Here is a 16,031-nt window from a genome sequence, read left to right as displayed (position 1 = left end):
TCAAAAGAACAACAATGTTGCTGATGGCTGGGCCATCAGCTACACAACAGCCCTGCAAGGCATGCATTTGCAATGCATTTTGCAAATGCATGCTTTGGAGTGGCTGCTGGGGCTCCTCTTCCCCCTCCCCCCCCTCCCGGAACACAGAGAGGCTATGGGAGAGGCGGGAAAAGGCTACCAAAGGCGGGAAAGGAGGCAAGCAGTTCCCCTGAGTTTGCAGAAGCCCCTTTCCCACCTTTTGCATTGAATTCCGTATACTTCCGAATATATATACGGAAGTATACGGTGAGCAGTATTCGGCTGCTGCATAATGGGCCCCAATTGACATCGGCTGCAGCCAATTCTGTATACAGCCTAATCAGTGGTGATTCGGCGGCTAATTCGGTTCAGCCGAACCGAATGCACACCCCTAATAGCAGATGCTATCTGGAGGGAAGAGAACGGAGCTCAAGCCTCAGGCGATCATACTAGTCCAGGAGCAATACTTTGATGTGACTTTTGGCTAATTATCCTCATTAAAGTATCTCTCAAATCAGAATCAACAAAATCATCCTGAGAAAGGGTCGCAAGGTACCTCTTGGCATCTGCCAGGGGAGGATTTACTGGGAGCAAGAGGGAAGCCTAGTCCTAAAGACGCCATTCCAGCCTCAGTGCCTGGGCAGAGTGTAAAATATACCATTGCAATAGAGTCCAAAGCAAGCTATTCTATCCTAGAAAGAAAGGCAGAAAGACAGATGGATGAAAGAACGCATACGTCTGCTCTGAGAGAGATTTGTGTAGGGTTGCCAAGTCCAATGTAAGAAATATCTGGGGACTTTGGGGGTGGAGCCAGGAGACTCTGGGGGTGGACCAGGAGACAATAGGGGTGGAGCAAAGATCAAGGCTGTAACAAGCATAATTGAACTCCAAAGGGAGTTCTGGCCATCACATTTAAAGGGACAGCACAGCTTTTCAATGCCTTCCTTCCATAGGAAATAATGGATAGGGGCAGCTTCTTTTGGGGCTCATAGAATTGCACCCCCTGGTCCAATCGTTTTGAAACTTGGGGAATATTTTAGGGAGAGGCACTAGATGCTGTGCTGAAAATTTGGTGCCTCTACCTTAAAAAACAGGGGGCCCCCCCAGAGCCCCAGATACCCGTGGATCAATTCTCCATGATTTTCTAAATCTTTCCAGTTGGTTAAATCATTGCGGATTTCTTTCAATATTTTTTCATAATTGTCTCTATATAAAGACTTTAAATCACTTGTAAGCTGAATTCCCAAATACTTTATCTTTTTTTCATACTTGAAACCACTACTAGGCAGGATTGCTACAATAAAAATGAACATTCTTCCAAGAATTTTGTTTTTGTTTCAAACAATCCCAATTATCTTACCCAAATTATTCTTCCAACAACTCAACTCTATGATCAAGACGTTTATTTGGCAAGGCAAGAAAGCTAGAATCAAATTGAAAGTCCTACAAGATAGTAAACTAAGAGGTGGTCTAGCCTTACCTGACTGGAACTTGTATTACAAAGCTTGTTGCATTGCTTGGCTGAGAGTCTGGTGTAAGCTAGACAATAAAAAATTATTGACCATTGAGGGTGCTGGCCTGGGGGAAGGCTGGCACAGCTATATGTGGTATCATGCTCCTATCAAAACTGGCCGGTTTTTTAGACATGAAATAAGAAGATCTTTGTACAAGACCTGGGAAGAAATTAAAGTACACTATACTTATACTCCAAGGTGGTTATCTCCGATAGAAGCTCTGACCCATCCAAACTTGTACAACTGGGACATCTTACAAGACTATGCTTACTTGTTAAACAACCAGAATGAGCTGATTGAGGAGGAGCTTCCTAAGTTAAGTTGGTGGCTCCAGTGCCAACTCAAGTCAAGATTTCGTAAAGATAAGGAAAAGGGTTTTACGAACACACCAATTGATCTAGTTCTTATCTTAGAATCTAAACAGAAGATAATTTCTAAAGTATATGACTGGTTACTTCAAATTAAGATGCAGGACGAGGTCGTGAAAGAAGCATGGATCCGTTGGCTGAAGGACTTTGGTTACAATATAGATTTGGAAGAATGGGAAAAACTATGGAAGCGGAACATAAAATTGATGAATCCAGCAGAATTGAAAGAAAATCTATACAAAATGGTTTATAGATGGTACCTTACGCCAGATAGGTTGGCAAAAATCTATCCCACATATTCCAACAAATGTTGGAAATGTCTAGAAGCTAAAGGCTCCCTGTTTCATATATGGTGGAAATGTAAACATGCTAAAAAATATTGGTCACAAGTTAATATTTGGATCCAAAAAAATTTAAAAATGCAAATTAACCATGTGCCGGAACTGTATTTGTTAAATATCTGTAGACAAAACTTGCCTCTTTCTAAACTGAAACTGTTATTGTATATAGTTACCACAGCTAGAATTTTGTATGCCAAATATTGGAAAAATGGGAAAACCCCCAATAGAGATGAATTTATTAACAAGTTGTTGGTAGCCGCAGAATCTGATCTAATGTCCACAAGATTAAGAAACGGCAATGTGCAAAAATGTTAAGAGGAATGGGACCCTATTTATAAATGGGTTAAAAGCAGAGGTGTCGGATCGGAAAGGGGCAAAGGGGCACTCAGTTACATCAACCTGCAGGGACTAGTCATTAACAACCTCCACAGCAGGCCTCAGATTCAGTGGGAGCTCACCGAAGCACAGCTCCTGCACCTTTCTGAGAGTTCCACCTCCTCCTGCTGAGAGTTCCGCCTCCCTGTCCACTGAATAGTATGTGCAGCTGCATAACAATCCCTGGATGAGCTCCACCACCTATTTTTCTACAAAATGACCGCTGCTCCACACCTTTCCATAAAGTTCCAAATTCTACAAGGAAGAAGGAAGGGCTCCCTCATACACCCTTTCCCCCCAGGAGCAGCCACGGGGGAGGCCTGTTTACTCCTCCCTCAGATTCCACATGCCCAAGATGGATCTGTGGAGCTCAAGGAAAGGGGCAAATGGGACCGCTCCACAGGCTTCTCAAGCTATTCAGCTCTGGTTTCTCCTCAAAAAGTCTTGTCCCAACACGCAAGCACAAGCACTTTTTGTTACATGTATTGCATCATTGTACAGTGAAACAGATTTCAGGGAAGTCCATTATTTGGCTAGACATTCTATTACAGCCTGATACATTTTATGATGAAACAGTTTTTAGAGAAGTTTGTTTTCCAGCTGGACTTCCTATTACAGCCTGATACGTTTCCCAAGGGAACATGACACCTTTTCTATTTACGATCTTATTTCTGAGCAGTGGTTGGCAGGTGAGGAATCAACAGCTACCAGTCTGGATTCAAACACAGACCCAGGCAGACAAGGTAAGTATCTCCATTTCAGCGAAGCTAATTATTAGACATTCCTCATTACAATAAACTATAAGTGCCTCAAGGGCTCGTCTCAGCCTTACTGCAGATTGTGACAAGTGTCATCTGCATTTAAAGTTGTGGCAATAGATCTATTTGCCATATTTGCTGAATGGAAATCAGGGTTGGATAGAATCTGCACCATGGAGTTAATGTAAAGGTAGAGAGAGGAGAGAGGTAGCATAAGCAGCCTTGTTGAAGTACCTATGTGCCCCTTCCAACATAAGGGAAAGCACTTGTGCTACGATGAAAAATTGTCAATAGCTGCAGAAGGCTATTCAACGCTCAGGTAGGAGTTTTAGGTCTTCTGAGAACTACGAGCTCTTAGGATCCCTACTTCAACTTAAAAGGGAATATAGGAATTTAATAAAGACAAAAAAACAACAATAGCAGTATATGCAAAAACAGTGGGATCTTCTTATCAATGCCTCTAGGAGAAAGATCAGAAAGAAATTTTGGTATCTGATTTCTAAAACAAACTATCAACCCATAGTGGGGAATACTATTGATCCACAAAACTGGGTCCAATACTTCTTTGAGCTTTATATGCATGTACATCCAATAATGGATTTTCCTCAGATTAATGTCCAAGTATTACCCTCCTGGCCTAAAGTTACCATCTGGAAAATAGAAAATTTGATAAATAAAAATGAAACCAGGGAAGGCCCCCGGTCCTGACTTTCTACCTTTGGATTTTTTCCATAACAGGGTCAGCTGGTGGGCCCTCATATTAGCAGAAGTTTTCACTTTAGTAAATGAGTCAGGCAAAATTCCAGAAGGTTGGAAGCAGACCCTTATCGTTCTGATCTACAAAAAAAGCGATAGACTAAATCTGAGTAACTATCATCCGATTAGTCTTCTCTCAGCAGTGGGCAAGCTGCATGCATCCTGTTTGTTAGACAAGTTGACCAGCTGGATGACAGACAATTCTATATTGGTCCCTGAGCAAGCAGGCTTCCGGTCACGTTATTCTACCCTGGACCACTGTTTTGTCTTGTCTCGTCTTATAAAAAAATACACTTCTTTTCCCAGTGGTTCAACTTACGTATCCTTTATGGACTTAAAGACGGCATTTGGTACTGTTAACTATGGTATAGACACTCTCCCACTTTGGTTGATTCAATGACTATATGATTCATCTGAAGCGCAAGTCCGAGTTAACAATCAAGGACTCTTGTCAGATTCCTTTAAATTGCATAGGAAGGTCAGGCAGGGTTGTGTCTTGGCACCCTCCCTGTTTAATCTTTTTATAAATGATCTCCCAGGAAAACTTAGGCTTTCTAACTCACATGCAGCTATGTTGGCAAATCTTCCCATCTCTACACTTACATATGCTGACGACACTTTACTGATAGCCCTCTCTCCAGTGGAATTATGACGTCTACTGACAGCATCTGGGAACTATTGCAGAAACAAAGGTCTAACTATTAATTACGATAAATCTAAGATCGTCGTTTTTACAAAAAAAATCCTGACCCACCATGCATGTTTGGCAGCTGAATGGGAAGAAATTGCAACAGTTAACTAGTTATAACTACTAAAGTTTGAAATTCCAATCTAGTCTGACGTGGAAAAATCATATAGCCCTTATGAATGAGAAAGCCCAAAGAACAACCAATGGAATCCTGCTTTTTTTTCTCTAGAGGTGGGCAACATATCCCCTCGGCTCTTAAGCTTTTTGAAGCTAAAGTAGTTACCCAGCTTTTACATGGTGTTCCCTTGTTAGTCGGTGAATGTCTTGATATCATCTTGATACCGTTTTTCATAGTTTTCTTAGAAAGCTTTTAGCTGTTCCTTATTGTGTAGCAGGGATTGCCATTAGAGCTGAGCTGGGGATTCGATCCCTGAAGGATAAAGCACGGGCTGCAATTTTTGGTTATCGCTTAAAGCATCTCCCCCCCCCCCCCGGATAGTCCATAAAGTGCATTACCAAGGGACTCATATGTTAATCCCTGGTTCGAACATGCAGATGCCCAACTCCTAACCTTAGGTTTAGATAATACCTTATTGTTGACTATGTCCCTTTCTGCAGCTCGCTCCCTGATGAAAAAAAAGGTTATTTCAGTGAGATTTGAAAAGCACTGCTGCCCGTGCTCGCCGCATGTGCTCTCCTGCTTTTTTTGGTTTTACATATCTTAAGTTCCACTATCCATATATAGACTTTCTGATTATCCCAGCTTACAAAAGAGCTTTCTTTTTAGCTAGGTTTAATGCCTTGCCTACAGCTGTTCTAACTGGGCGCTACGGTAGAAAACCCTACTCTGACTGTTTATGTGACTGCGGATCCAGCTCTATCGAAACTGTAAAGCATATATTTTTCTTCTGCCAAAGCTACACACATTTAAGAACACAGTTCACTAAGGCATTAATTTCTGGCATCGACCTACCTATAGTAAGCAAGCATCATTTTTTGCTTGGTGGTTTTGATCCAGCCATTACAATCGAGTAGTAAAATTTCTTTTGGGTTTCCTTGGTTTTAAGAGCTCTGAGGAAAATGTTAAGAAATAAGCATGTTATATTAGCAAAACAATCAAACTGAGAAAAGAGTTAATAATTAGGAAAACTTAAAATTCATGTTTAATGTTAATGTTTTATAGATAGAGAATTTTATGATTTAAATGTATTTTGGATTGATTTTGTATCTTTTATATGCTTATGATCAATTGGTCTGTGAGCATCAATAAATGATGATGATAAGCAGCCTAGAAGAAGAAGAAGACTGCAGATTTATACTCTACCCTTCTCTCTGAATCAGAGACTCAGAGTGTCTTACAATCTCCTATATCTTCTCTCCCCACAACTGACACCCTCTGAGGTGCTTGGGGCTGAGAGGACTCTCACAGCAGCTGTCCTTTCAAGGACAACTTCTACAATAGCTATGGCTAACCCAAGGCCATTCCAACAGCTGCAAGTGGAGGAGTGGGGAATCAAACCCAGTTCTCCCAGATAAGAGTCTGCACATTTAACCACTACACCAAACTGGCTAGAAGACTTTGTAGGGTGACATTTCCCCTTTTGGGCATACCATGTAGGATCCGAGGTTATGCTGCTTGTGTTCTGCTTCCTTATTTAAATAGTGGGGAGTGACACAAGTTCTAAACATCCAACATAGCGTGTATGGAGATAGGCAGGCCGGGAGGCCGGCAAGCAGCAGGACCTATCATGGTGGCTCTGCCCGAAATCCAGTGGACTTTCCCTGCCCATTCACATGGGCATTTACAAGGGGGCTTGTGCATGCACGCATAGGCTCAATTCACCTGATCTGAATGCAGGGCTTTTTTTTTTTTAGCAGGAGCTCCTTTGCATATTAGGCCACACACCCCTGATGCAGCCAATCCTCTAAGAGCTTACAGTAGGTCCTGAAAGAAGAGCCCTGTAAGCTCTTGGAGGATTGGCTGCATCAGGGGGTGTGGCCTAATATGCAGCCGAGTTCCTGCTACAAAAAAAAAAAAAGCCCTGTCTGAATGTATGCTCCAGACTGTAGGGGTGGTTCCCAGATTTGTGGAGATCATATGCTGAATTTATATAGTGTCTGTTTGAAGCAAATGAATGTAAGTGGCGATGAGACAAACATGCTTTATTATAATTATAATAACATAGAAGACACCAAATTAAATGCAGATTGAAATATGAACCACTGTTATATCAATTCCTTTTAACGCCCTTGACGGTTGCGGCCCTAGTCCTGCTTTAGAGAGACACAGATTTACATTAGAAAGAAATAATTTTTTTACAAAAACATCCACAAGGACAAACAGGAAACATACGACATAAAAACATAAAAACATAAAAGCTCTATGGAGACCATTTTGCACCATCAAAAAACCCCTCAGTCTTCTAACAAAAGTTTACAATCTTTACAAAAAGAAAATTAGCCTTGAGAATGTGGTCAGGTAAAAAAGCAATCAACGTGGAATAATAATTGTTTAGCAGTCTCTAATGACGTTTTTGCAAAAACATCTGCATCAGAATTGTCTAGGAAAGACACAAAGCATTTTATAAACATTGTGGAAGGCATGCAGGTGCCAAACGGAGCAGTTTTAATGACACTCGATGGCTGATAACAGTCCGGCACTTTGGGTCGACTCAGAGACTCCTCTGTGCAGATGGCCCAAAGTCGACCCAAAAAGGCTGTGCAGACGGCCACCCGTCCTCCTCCCGTCCTCACCCCATCCTCCAGGCCCCTGAGGCCGGCTCAAAAACCTACCACTTCCAAACTGGTAGCAAATCTTTGAGCCGGCCATCAGTTGCGTCCCCGCCATTTGGACGGGGAAGGGTGCAAGTGAGGCAACTTGGCGGTGTGGAAGCGCCAAGCTACCCCAAGCTGTTTCCAACTTTTTCCCCCTAGCAGCCTGGTGGGAGCATCTGTGCGCAGGTGTGCTCTGCCCCTTTAGGAAACACTTCTGAGGCGCCTCCACTCATCGAGGCGCCCAGCCACCACACATACGGGATGGGGCCGCCATCCTGGTACCGCGTGGAGGCTCTGGGATGGCTCTTTTTAAGCCGACCTGCTTTCGGCCGCCTTCCACTCCCCCCAGAATGCCCGTCTGTTCTCAGCCAATCTGTCAGCTCTCTACACAAACATTCTCCACCATGAAGCAAGATGTGGAAGATTTTCTTGACAAACGTGTGGTTAAATTTCCTCCAATTTAGTTTTTGGCTCTCATTCTCCTTTTTTTTTTTTTTAAACCCTACTTTAGGTTTGGAGCAGCTATGAGTAGCCCTATGGCACCCAGCATAGCCGATTAATTTATGGGTTATTTTGAAACTGCATTTATTTTTGTTCCCTTGGTAAACCCCTTCCAAAATATATTTGGCTTGATATGAATGGTCGTTTTCTCACCACGTGTGCCTGTGATTCAGGCCCAAGGGAACTGGATAGGTGTTCAAAAGCACAGGGAGTCTTCAGTGCGTCATTCCTTTGGAAAGCTACTCCAGCAGCACTTTGGAGGGGGTGGTGGATGATTTATCTGTGTCAGTATCAAGAGGAAGAAGAATCTCTCACCTCTGGCAGGAGACACTGCCAAGCGACGAGCAGGCAAAGGGTCCAACAACGTATTAGGAGATGCATTCTTTGGTCCTTTTCCTCTTTGCTGCCTGCTTGCCCCCTGTTTGGCTGATGGACCAGAAGGCTCTGGATGAATTTGTGAACCTTCCTGACCCTCACTATAAATATACCTTCGTGAAGAAGTTTTTTTCGCCAATCACTACTAATATTATCCTCAATATGACCTCCCAGAAGTGGCTGAATGGTAAGCACCAATTCAAAGTATGGAACAGCTGTTGGAGTGGGGGAGGAGCACTATATTTGACCATGAAAGGCTTTGTAATAGTGATTCCCTTTAGATTAGAAGTTACCCATTCAGAAAAGTTCCAGGGGCCACTGGCTTAGATGGAAGGGTAGGGATTAGTGTAAGCAGCAGTAAAAGAAGGAGAGTGGACTTCTATATCCTACTTTTATCTTTAAAAGTTTACAATCACCTTCCCTTCCTCTCAACACAACAGGAACCTTGTGAGACAAATGGGATTGAGAGCAGCAGTGTTCCCACTCAGCTCAGTTAACGTGAGCTAGCTCAAACTTTTTTGAGCTAGTTTGGTGTAGTGGTTAAGTGCGCGGACTCTTATCTGGGAGAACCAAGTATTTCTCCTCTCTGCAAGCTCCACTGCAATGGCGTGCCTTCTCATTAACGAGATGTAATGTATTACCATCTGCTATCTTATTTGGTAGATTTAACAGGATTGAGTACTCTAACAGACATTGTCTTTGTAAACCCAAGTGCTTTGAAACTATTTCCCATGTATTATTGAACTGTCCCCTTTATGATGATATTCGTCGTATATATCTGAAAGATATTTTAGCAGATATGTTGGGCTGTGCTGACTCAGGCAAAGTCCACAAACTTTTAAATGAGTTAACTTTAACGGTTGCTAGATTTCTTCAACAGGCCATGGAAATCCGACAGAGAATGGTTCTGGAATGACCATATTCTCTTTGTTTTAATTATTTAATTTTGCTAAACTTGAAATCATTTATATTTTACTTATTTTATGTATATTAGCTTCCCTATGTACTCTATTATCTAGGATTTTATATTGTTTATATTGCTATTTTTACTGCTAAATCTGTTTTATGCCAATAAAGGCTTGCTGTTGCTGCATAGCTCCGGAAAAATGGCCCCAAAGCAAACTAATTTCTGCAGTAGCTCACAACTTTAATGTCAGTAGTTCACAAAGTAGTAATTTTGCTCATGAGAGTCCACAACTTTGAGAGAACATTGGTTGAGAGAGTTTTGGGAGAACTGTAACAGACCCAAGGTCACCAGCAGGCTTTATGTGGAAGCAGGACTGAACTGCCCACTAGGCAAATTAGGTGATCATCTAGGATGCCACCAGTTCAAGGGCATAGAATTGGATTGTGGTACCATGCGGACCAGCAGGGTCTTCAAAACTAGACCATACTGGTTCTCCAGTGAATTTGAGAACTCTTTACTGCTTTCAGGCACCAACAGGCTTTTACTGACTAGCCACAACGTTGGATCTTTTCTTCCACCCATAGCAGCCTGCACTTTCCCAAGAGGGTTTGATTCCTCACTCCTCCACTTGCAGCTGCTGGAATGGCCTTGGGTCAGCCATAGCTATTGCAGAGCTGTCCTTGAAAGGGCAGCTTCTGGGAAAGCTCTCTCAGCCCCACCTACCTCATAGGGTATCTGGTGTGTGTGTGTGTGTGTGTGGGGGAAGGTAAATGAGATTGTAAGCCGCTCAGAGACTCTGAGATTCAGAGTGTAGGGCAGGGTATAACTCCAATATCTTCTTCTCCGTCATCGGTGTCCGCTGTTTACCAGAGACAGGCCCAATAACTGGGAACTCTATTTTCTCTCAGAGATAAAGCTAAACCTCTCTGCCACGCTGCCAAGCAGAGCTTCCCTCCATTCTGTCTGCTCTTTTCCTGAGCCACACTTGAGTTCTCACTGCTCTCTTCTTGAGGCAGAGCTTAACTCTTTCTGCCCTCTCTTTGAGGCAGACCTGAATTAACTCCTGCTGTGCTTCCTTCCAGCATTCCATCCCTATCCTGAAAGGTGATTGGATGGTGGAGCAGCACTCCCATTGGCTCAACTGAGTGGCTGCATTTTCCCTTCAGGGCAGGACAGCCACATGTTATTCACAGTGCTATCCGAAGCAGTTCACATGGAAAGTTTCCAGCACCTGCGTGCCCTCCACTTTTGTGCAGGCTGAACATGTACTGGAGCAAAACAGAAATCATTCCTTCTGACGCAGTGCTTTTTCTTTTTAGCAGGAACTCCTTTGCACATTAGGCCACTCCATCCTGATGTAGCCAATCCTCCAAGAGCTTACAGAGCTCTTAGTACAGGGCCTACTGTAAGTTCCAGGAGGACTGGCTACATCAGAGGGTGTAGCCTAATATGCCTAAGGAGGTCCTGCTACAAAAAAGAGCCCTGCTCTGATGTATACCTGAATCCCAGGACTGGCACAGTAAATCTCAGGCCAAGAAAAGATGGAAGAGAGACAAACTACTCATGTAGCAAGTACATTTGTTATTACAGACCATAAAGATGGAATCAGTATGACTAGTGTGCCCTTAAAAAAATGAATTATCTTCAGATTCAGATTTTGGGAACACATTCTAGATTTCACGTGTCCCTGTTACAAACCCTGATTCTGGGTTTGGGTTATTTCTGGAATGCCAGAATTCCTGGGTCCCACCAGAGTTGCCTCCTGTGAGGGGTTTGGGCAGACACACCAGGCATCCTACTGGCCAGCATCCAGCAAGCGGGCACACAGATACAGTTTCCAGGGGTCAAAGTGCAAGTCCAAGGTTCAGGCACAAAGCAGACAACACTCACAGCAGAATATCTGACGGGCAACCCAAAAGCACAAATACAAGACCAGGATCAGAGACATAAGGGACAATCCGGAGCACAAAATAACCTTTGTTGTTGTTCAGTCATACAACTGAGTGACTCCTTGCAACCTCATGGACAAAGTCACACCAGGTCCTCCTGTCTTCCACCATCCTCCAAAGTCTGCTCAAATTTGTGTCAGTTATGTCAGTAACGCTGTCCAGCCATCTCATCTTTTGCCGTCTCCTTCTTCTTTTGCCTTCTGTCTTTCCCAGCATCAGGGTCTTCTCCAGTGAAGACTCCCTCCTCATTTGGTGGTCGAAATTTTTGAGCTTCAGCTACCTAAACACAAGCAAACTCTGATTTTTTTTTCTTTGCAAAACTACACTTAAGATCAGGCTCGTAGCTACAGTGGGGCCGAGGGGGGCCAGGCCACTTTATTCAACCCCCCTGCCATTGGAGGGCCTCCGAGTGGCTCCAGAGCAGTAGCAGGGGGAGGAGGGAGAAGGCTCTGGGAAGAGGCAACCCTAACAGCAGAAGCTCAAGACAGAAGCAGCACCAGCAATCAGCTTACAGGGCTCTTAGTATAGGGTCTACTGGAGGGGTCTCCTTTCTGGAGGGGGATCCACCCTCTCCCAGAGCAGGCCCAGGGCCCCAATCTTCCCCTCATCTACCCTGAAGGAACTCACTCCACACAGCTTGCTCTTGGCTACCTTTCCAGTGCATCAGCACCTTCCTCTGTGGACAGGTGACCCTCCCCGCCCCATGCACACACCCAAACAGTCACCAGGGGGTGGTAGAGCCCAGTTAGGGTTGCCAAGTCCCCTGCAGCCTCTGGCGAGGGACTGTTTTCACACACGTGCGTCAGCTGCTCTAGGAGCTTTCGGGAAAACTCTATGGTTTTCCTGGACACTAGCAATTTGGAAGGAAAAACACTATGGTACAATAGGTACCATAGAGCCCCCCTCCGAATTGCTAGAGCATCTGGGAAAGTTTTCCTAGAAGCTCCTCGAGTGGCCAGCGTGTGACACTGTGCCAGTGACATCGGGGGAGGATCCCCCCACCAGCCCAATGAAAGCCAGCAGGTGGAGAACCTCCCAGGCAGGAGAACCCCTGCCCAGCCCATAAACTTGGCAGCCCTAAGCCCAGTGGACTTTCTCCAGTCTGCAGTGAATCCTGCCCCCCTCCTCATGCCTGGTGTTGCCTCTGGCTGCTGCTGTTTGAGCTGGGAAGGATGAAAACACCAGCATCCCCCTCTTCCCACCAAGACGCGTGCTCTGCTCTGCCTGAGAGAAGCCGTGCCAGTCCCCATACTCTTTCTGGATGGGGCAGAAGGCAACTCCTAGAGTTTGCAAGAATGCTATGGTAACCAATGACATGCTGTTTTTTAAAAGTTTGTGACATCATTTTGGGCCCCATCCACCCCAAAAATGTATACACTGCCCCCCTCCAATCTAAAATTTTCTGGCTATGGGCCTGCTTAGGATTCTATGGATTTTTTTCTAAAAACCTACACACCTCAGCCTGGCTTAAATATTTGTCCAGCCTAGCAGCTAAGAAGACTAATATTTTTGGGAGGGGGAGGTGAGCTTTGTCCAATGCTGCAATGGATTTTTTCTTTTTTTAAAAAAGAAACTGTTCTTTCCCCCAAGATATACAAGGAGAGGATCATGGCTAGGGTTGCCAAGTCCAATTTAAGAAATATCTGGGGACTTTGGGGGTGGAGCCAGGAGCAAGGGTCTGACAAGCACCACTGAACTCCAAAGGGAGTTCTGGCCATCACATTTAAAGGGACAGCACACCTTTTTAATGCCTTCCCTCAATTGGAAAGAATGAAGGATAGGGGCACCTTTTGGGGGGGGGGCTCATTGCATTGGACCCCCTGGTCCAATCTTTTTGAAACTTGGAGGGTCTTTTGAAGAGAGGCACTGGATGCTATGCTGACATATTGGTGTATCTACCTCAAAAAACAGCCTCCACAGATCCCCAGATAACCGTGTGTCAATTCTCCATTTTGGGGATCAAGCTCCAAAGGGAATAATGGAGTGCCCAGCAGACATTTCCCTCCCCCCACCCTGCTTTCTGATGACCCTGAATTGGAGGTAAGCCCTCCAAACCGGGAGATCCCCTGCCCCCACTTGGGGATTGGCAACCCTAGCCATGGCTCAGTGAAAGAGCATCTGCTTGAAGTGCAGAAGGTCTCAGGTTCAATGCCCGGCATCTTCAGTTAAAAGGATCAGGCAGTAGGGAACGTGAAAGACTGCTACCAGTCTGCTTGGACAATACTGACTTGACGGACCAATGGTCTGATTCAATATAAAGTATAATCTCCCTCCCAGTCCTAGTGGAGGGGCTGTGGCTCACTGGTAGAGTATCTGTTTGGCATGCAGAAGGTCCCAGGTCCAATCCAGGACATCTCCAGGTAGGAGTTTAAGAGGTAACATGAAAGAACTCAGCCTGAGACCCTGGGGAGCCATTTCTCCTACCACTTGTCCCCACTCACTCAACCTTCTGTCTGCATGGCCTCCACCCAGCATATCCTGCCTACCTGCAGATCTGCCATGTCCACAATCAATCAGCAGCTTGGGTAGAGGTGTGGGGTTTTCCCATCACACATGCAGGCAACAAACCTCTGTTTTGGGGTTTCAACTACCCCTCCATTAGGGTGGCACCTTTCTGAAAACCTGAGGTTTTATCTGGGTTTGTAGGATAATATCTTCACTCTGAGCCTGACCCCCACTCAGCGGATCTATCAATCTACATGCGGTCAGAATTTCTTATACTGGTACTGAGAAGTCATGAAGGACAAATGCAATTTTGGGCTGTATCAACAGACGTATACTGTCCAGATCACGTGAAGTGATGGTATCGCTTTACTCTGCTCTGGTAAAGCCTTACCTGGAGTATTGTGTTCAGTTTTGAGCACCACATTTTAAGAAGAATATAGACAAGCGGGAACGGGTCCAGAGGAGGGCAATGAAGATGATGAGGGGTCTGGAGACCAAGTCCTATGAGGAAAGGCTGAAGGAGCTGGGCATCTTTAGCCTGGAGAGGAGGTGGCTGAGCGGTGATATCATCACCATCTTCAAGGACTTGAAGGGCTGTCATATAGAGGATGGTGTGGAATTGTTTTCTGTGGCCCCAGAAGATAGGACCAGAACAAATGAGTTGAAATTAAATCAAAAGTGTTTCTAGCTCAATATTAGGAAGAACTTCCTGACTGTTAGAGCGATTCCTCAGTGGAACAGGCTTCCTCGGGAGGTGGTGGACTCTCCTTCCTTGGAGGTTTTTAAACAAAGGCTAGGTGGCCAATTGACAGCAATGAAGATCCTGTGAATTTAGGGGGAGGTAGTTGTGAGTTTCCTGCATTGTGCAGGGGGTTGGACTAGATGACCCTGGAGGTCCCTTTCAACTCTTTGTTTCTATGATTCTATGACTGTTGATTCCCTTATGAACCTACCAGATCAGTAATCCTATCTTCTGCAGGTACGATTCAGGTGCCCCACCTTGTGAAATTAGGTCACCTTCAGTGAGGACTTCTCAGCCATTGCACCAAGACTGTGGAACTCTTTCCCCAGGGATATTCGGTTCCCTCTTTCTGTCAATGCTAGTAAAAGAAGACTTCTTTGCCTAGTCTGAGCTCCCTCAGTGATCCCTCCTTCCAAACCCGGCTTTTAATAACTTATTTGTGTTCTTTTAATATGTATTTTTAATGACATGATTTTATACATTTTCTTGTAAGCAGCCTTGGGTAGAAAGGCTGTCATGCTCTTGCCCATTCCCTGCAGTGGCCATCACCCTGCCCCTGCTGCCCTGGCCTTATGGAGCTGGACCAGGGTCTCAGAAATGCATGGGATACCAGGTGAACATCACCCTCATGGTCTCCGCATGCCTGCTGGGACTGGCTTCTCCATCTCTTTTGTCTGCCCAGTCCTCCAGTGCCTCTCCTCCTTGACCCCATCTGGCCCTCTCCACTTATACTCCACCCTCTCCCTTTCCTTCCTCTGTGGCTCTGGCCCCGGCACACTTTATCAATGGGGACACCCAGCTATCGGGCATCTCCACCTCTTCCCTTGCTTCTTTCCCTAGCCCCTCTTCACCTTCCTCCTCGGGCCCTACCAGAGTCAACTTCAGATGAGTGGCATCAGCTGCGAGGTTGGTTCCTCATCCGGGCGCTGCTTCCTGCTGGATCCCTCCCCTGGTGAGGCTCGGGCATACTCACCGGACATTTGGCTGGGCTTGCCCCTCCCTCTGGACATTTCCCATGGTGGTGAGCTGCTCCTCAGCTCTCTGGGCCCTGCCGCTGTTGCTGCCCTGTCCGGCATCTTCTGCCTAATCTCCTGGGTGCCTTGGGTGAGCCAACCGGGGTCCAGATTGCAGGGTGATTCCAGGGTATGGGGAGGTCGGCAGATGCTCATAGGGGCCTCGGGGGAGGGGCCGCCAGAGTCCCAACTGGGTCTCAGGACAAAGGCAGGATACAGATTTTGATGATGATGACGACGACAATGAAGGCAATAATAATAATAACAGGGATGATGATGAGCAATACTCCCTCTAAGTTGTGGAGACTTCTGAGCAAAAAACCCACTTTGTGAGCTGCTGGCATTAAAGTTGTGTGCTACTGCATAAATCAGCTTGCTCTGGGGCCATTTTTCCTGCAGCAAGACAAAAATGTGTGAGCTGGAGGCTGAGAAACTGTGAGTTAGCTCACACTAACTCAGCTTAGAGGAAACACTGATGATGAGAGTCCTGAATGCAGAATTCTGTG

This window comes from Heteronotia binoei, unplaced genomic scaffold, assembly GCF_032191835.1.
Source record: "Heteronotia binoei isolate CCM8104 ecotype False Entrance Well unplaced genomic scaffold, APGP_CSIRO_Hbin_v1 ptg000674c, whole genome shotgun sequence".
Lineage (NCBI taxonomy): Eukaryota > Metazoa > Chordata > Lepidosauria > Squamata > Gekkonidae > Heteronotia > Heteronotia binoei.
Note: the sequence above shows the minus strand (reverse complement) of the source record.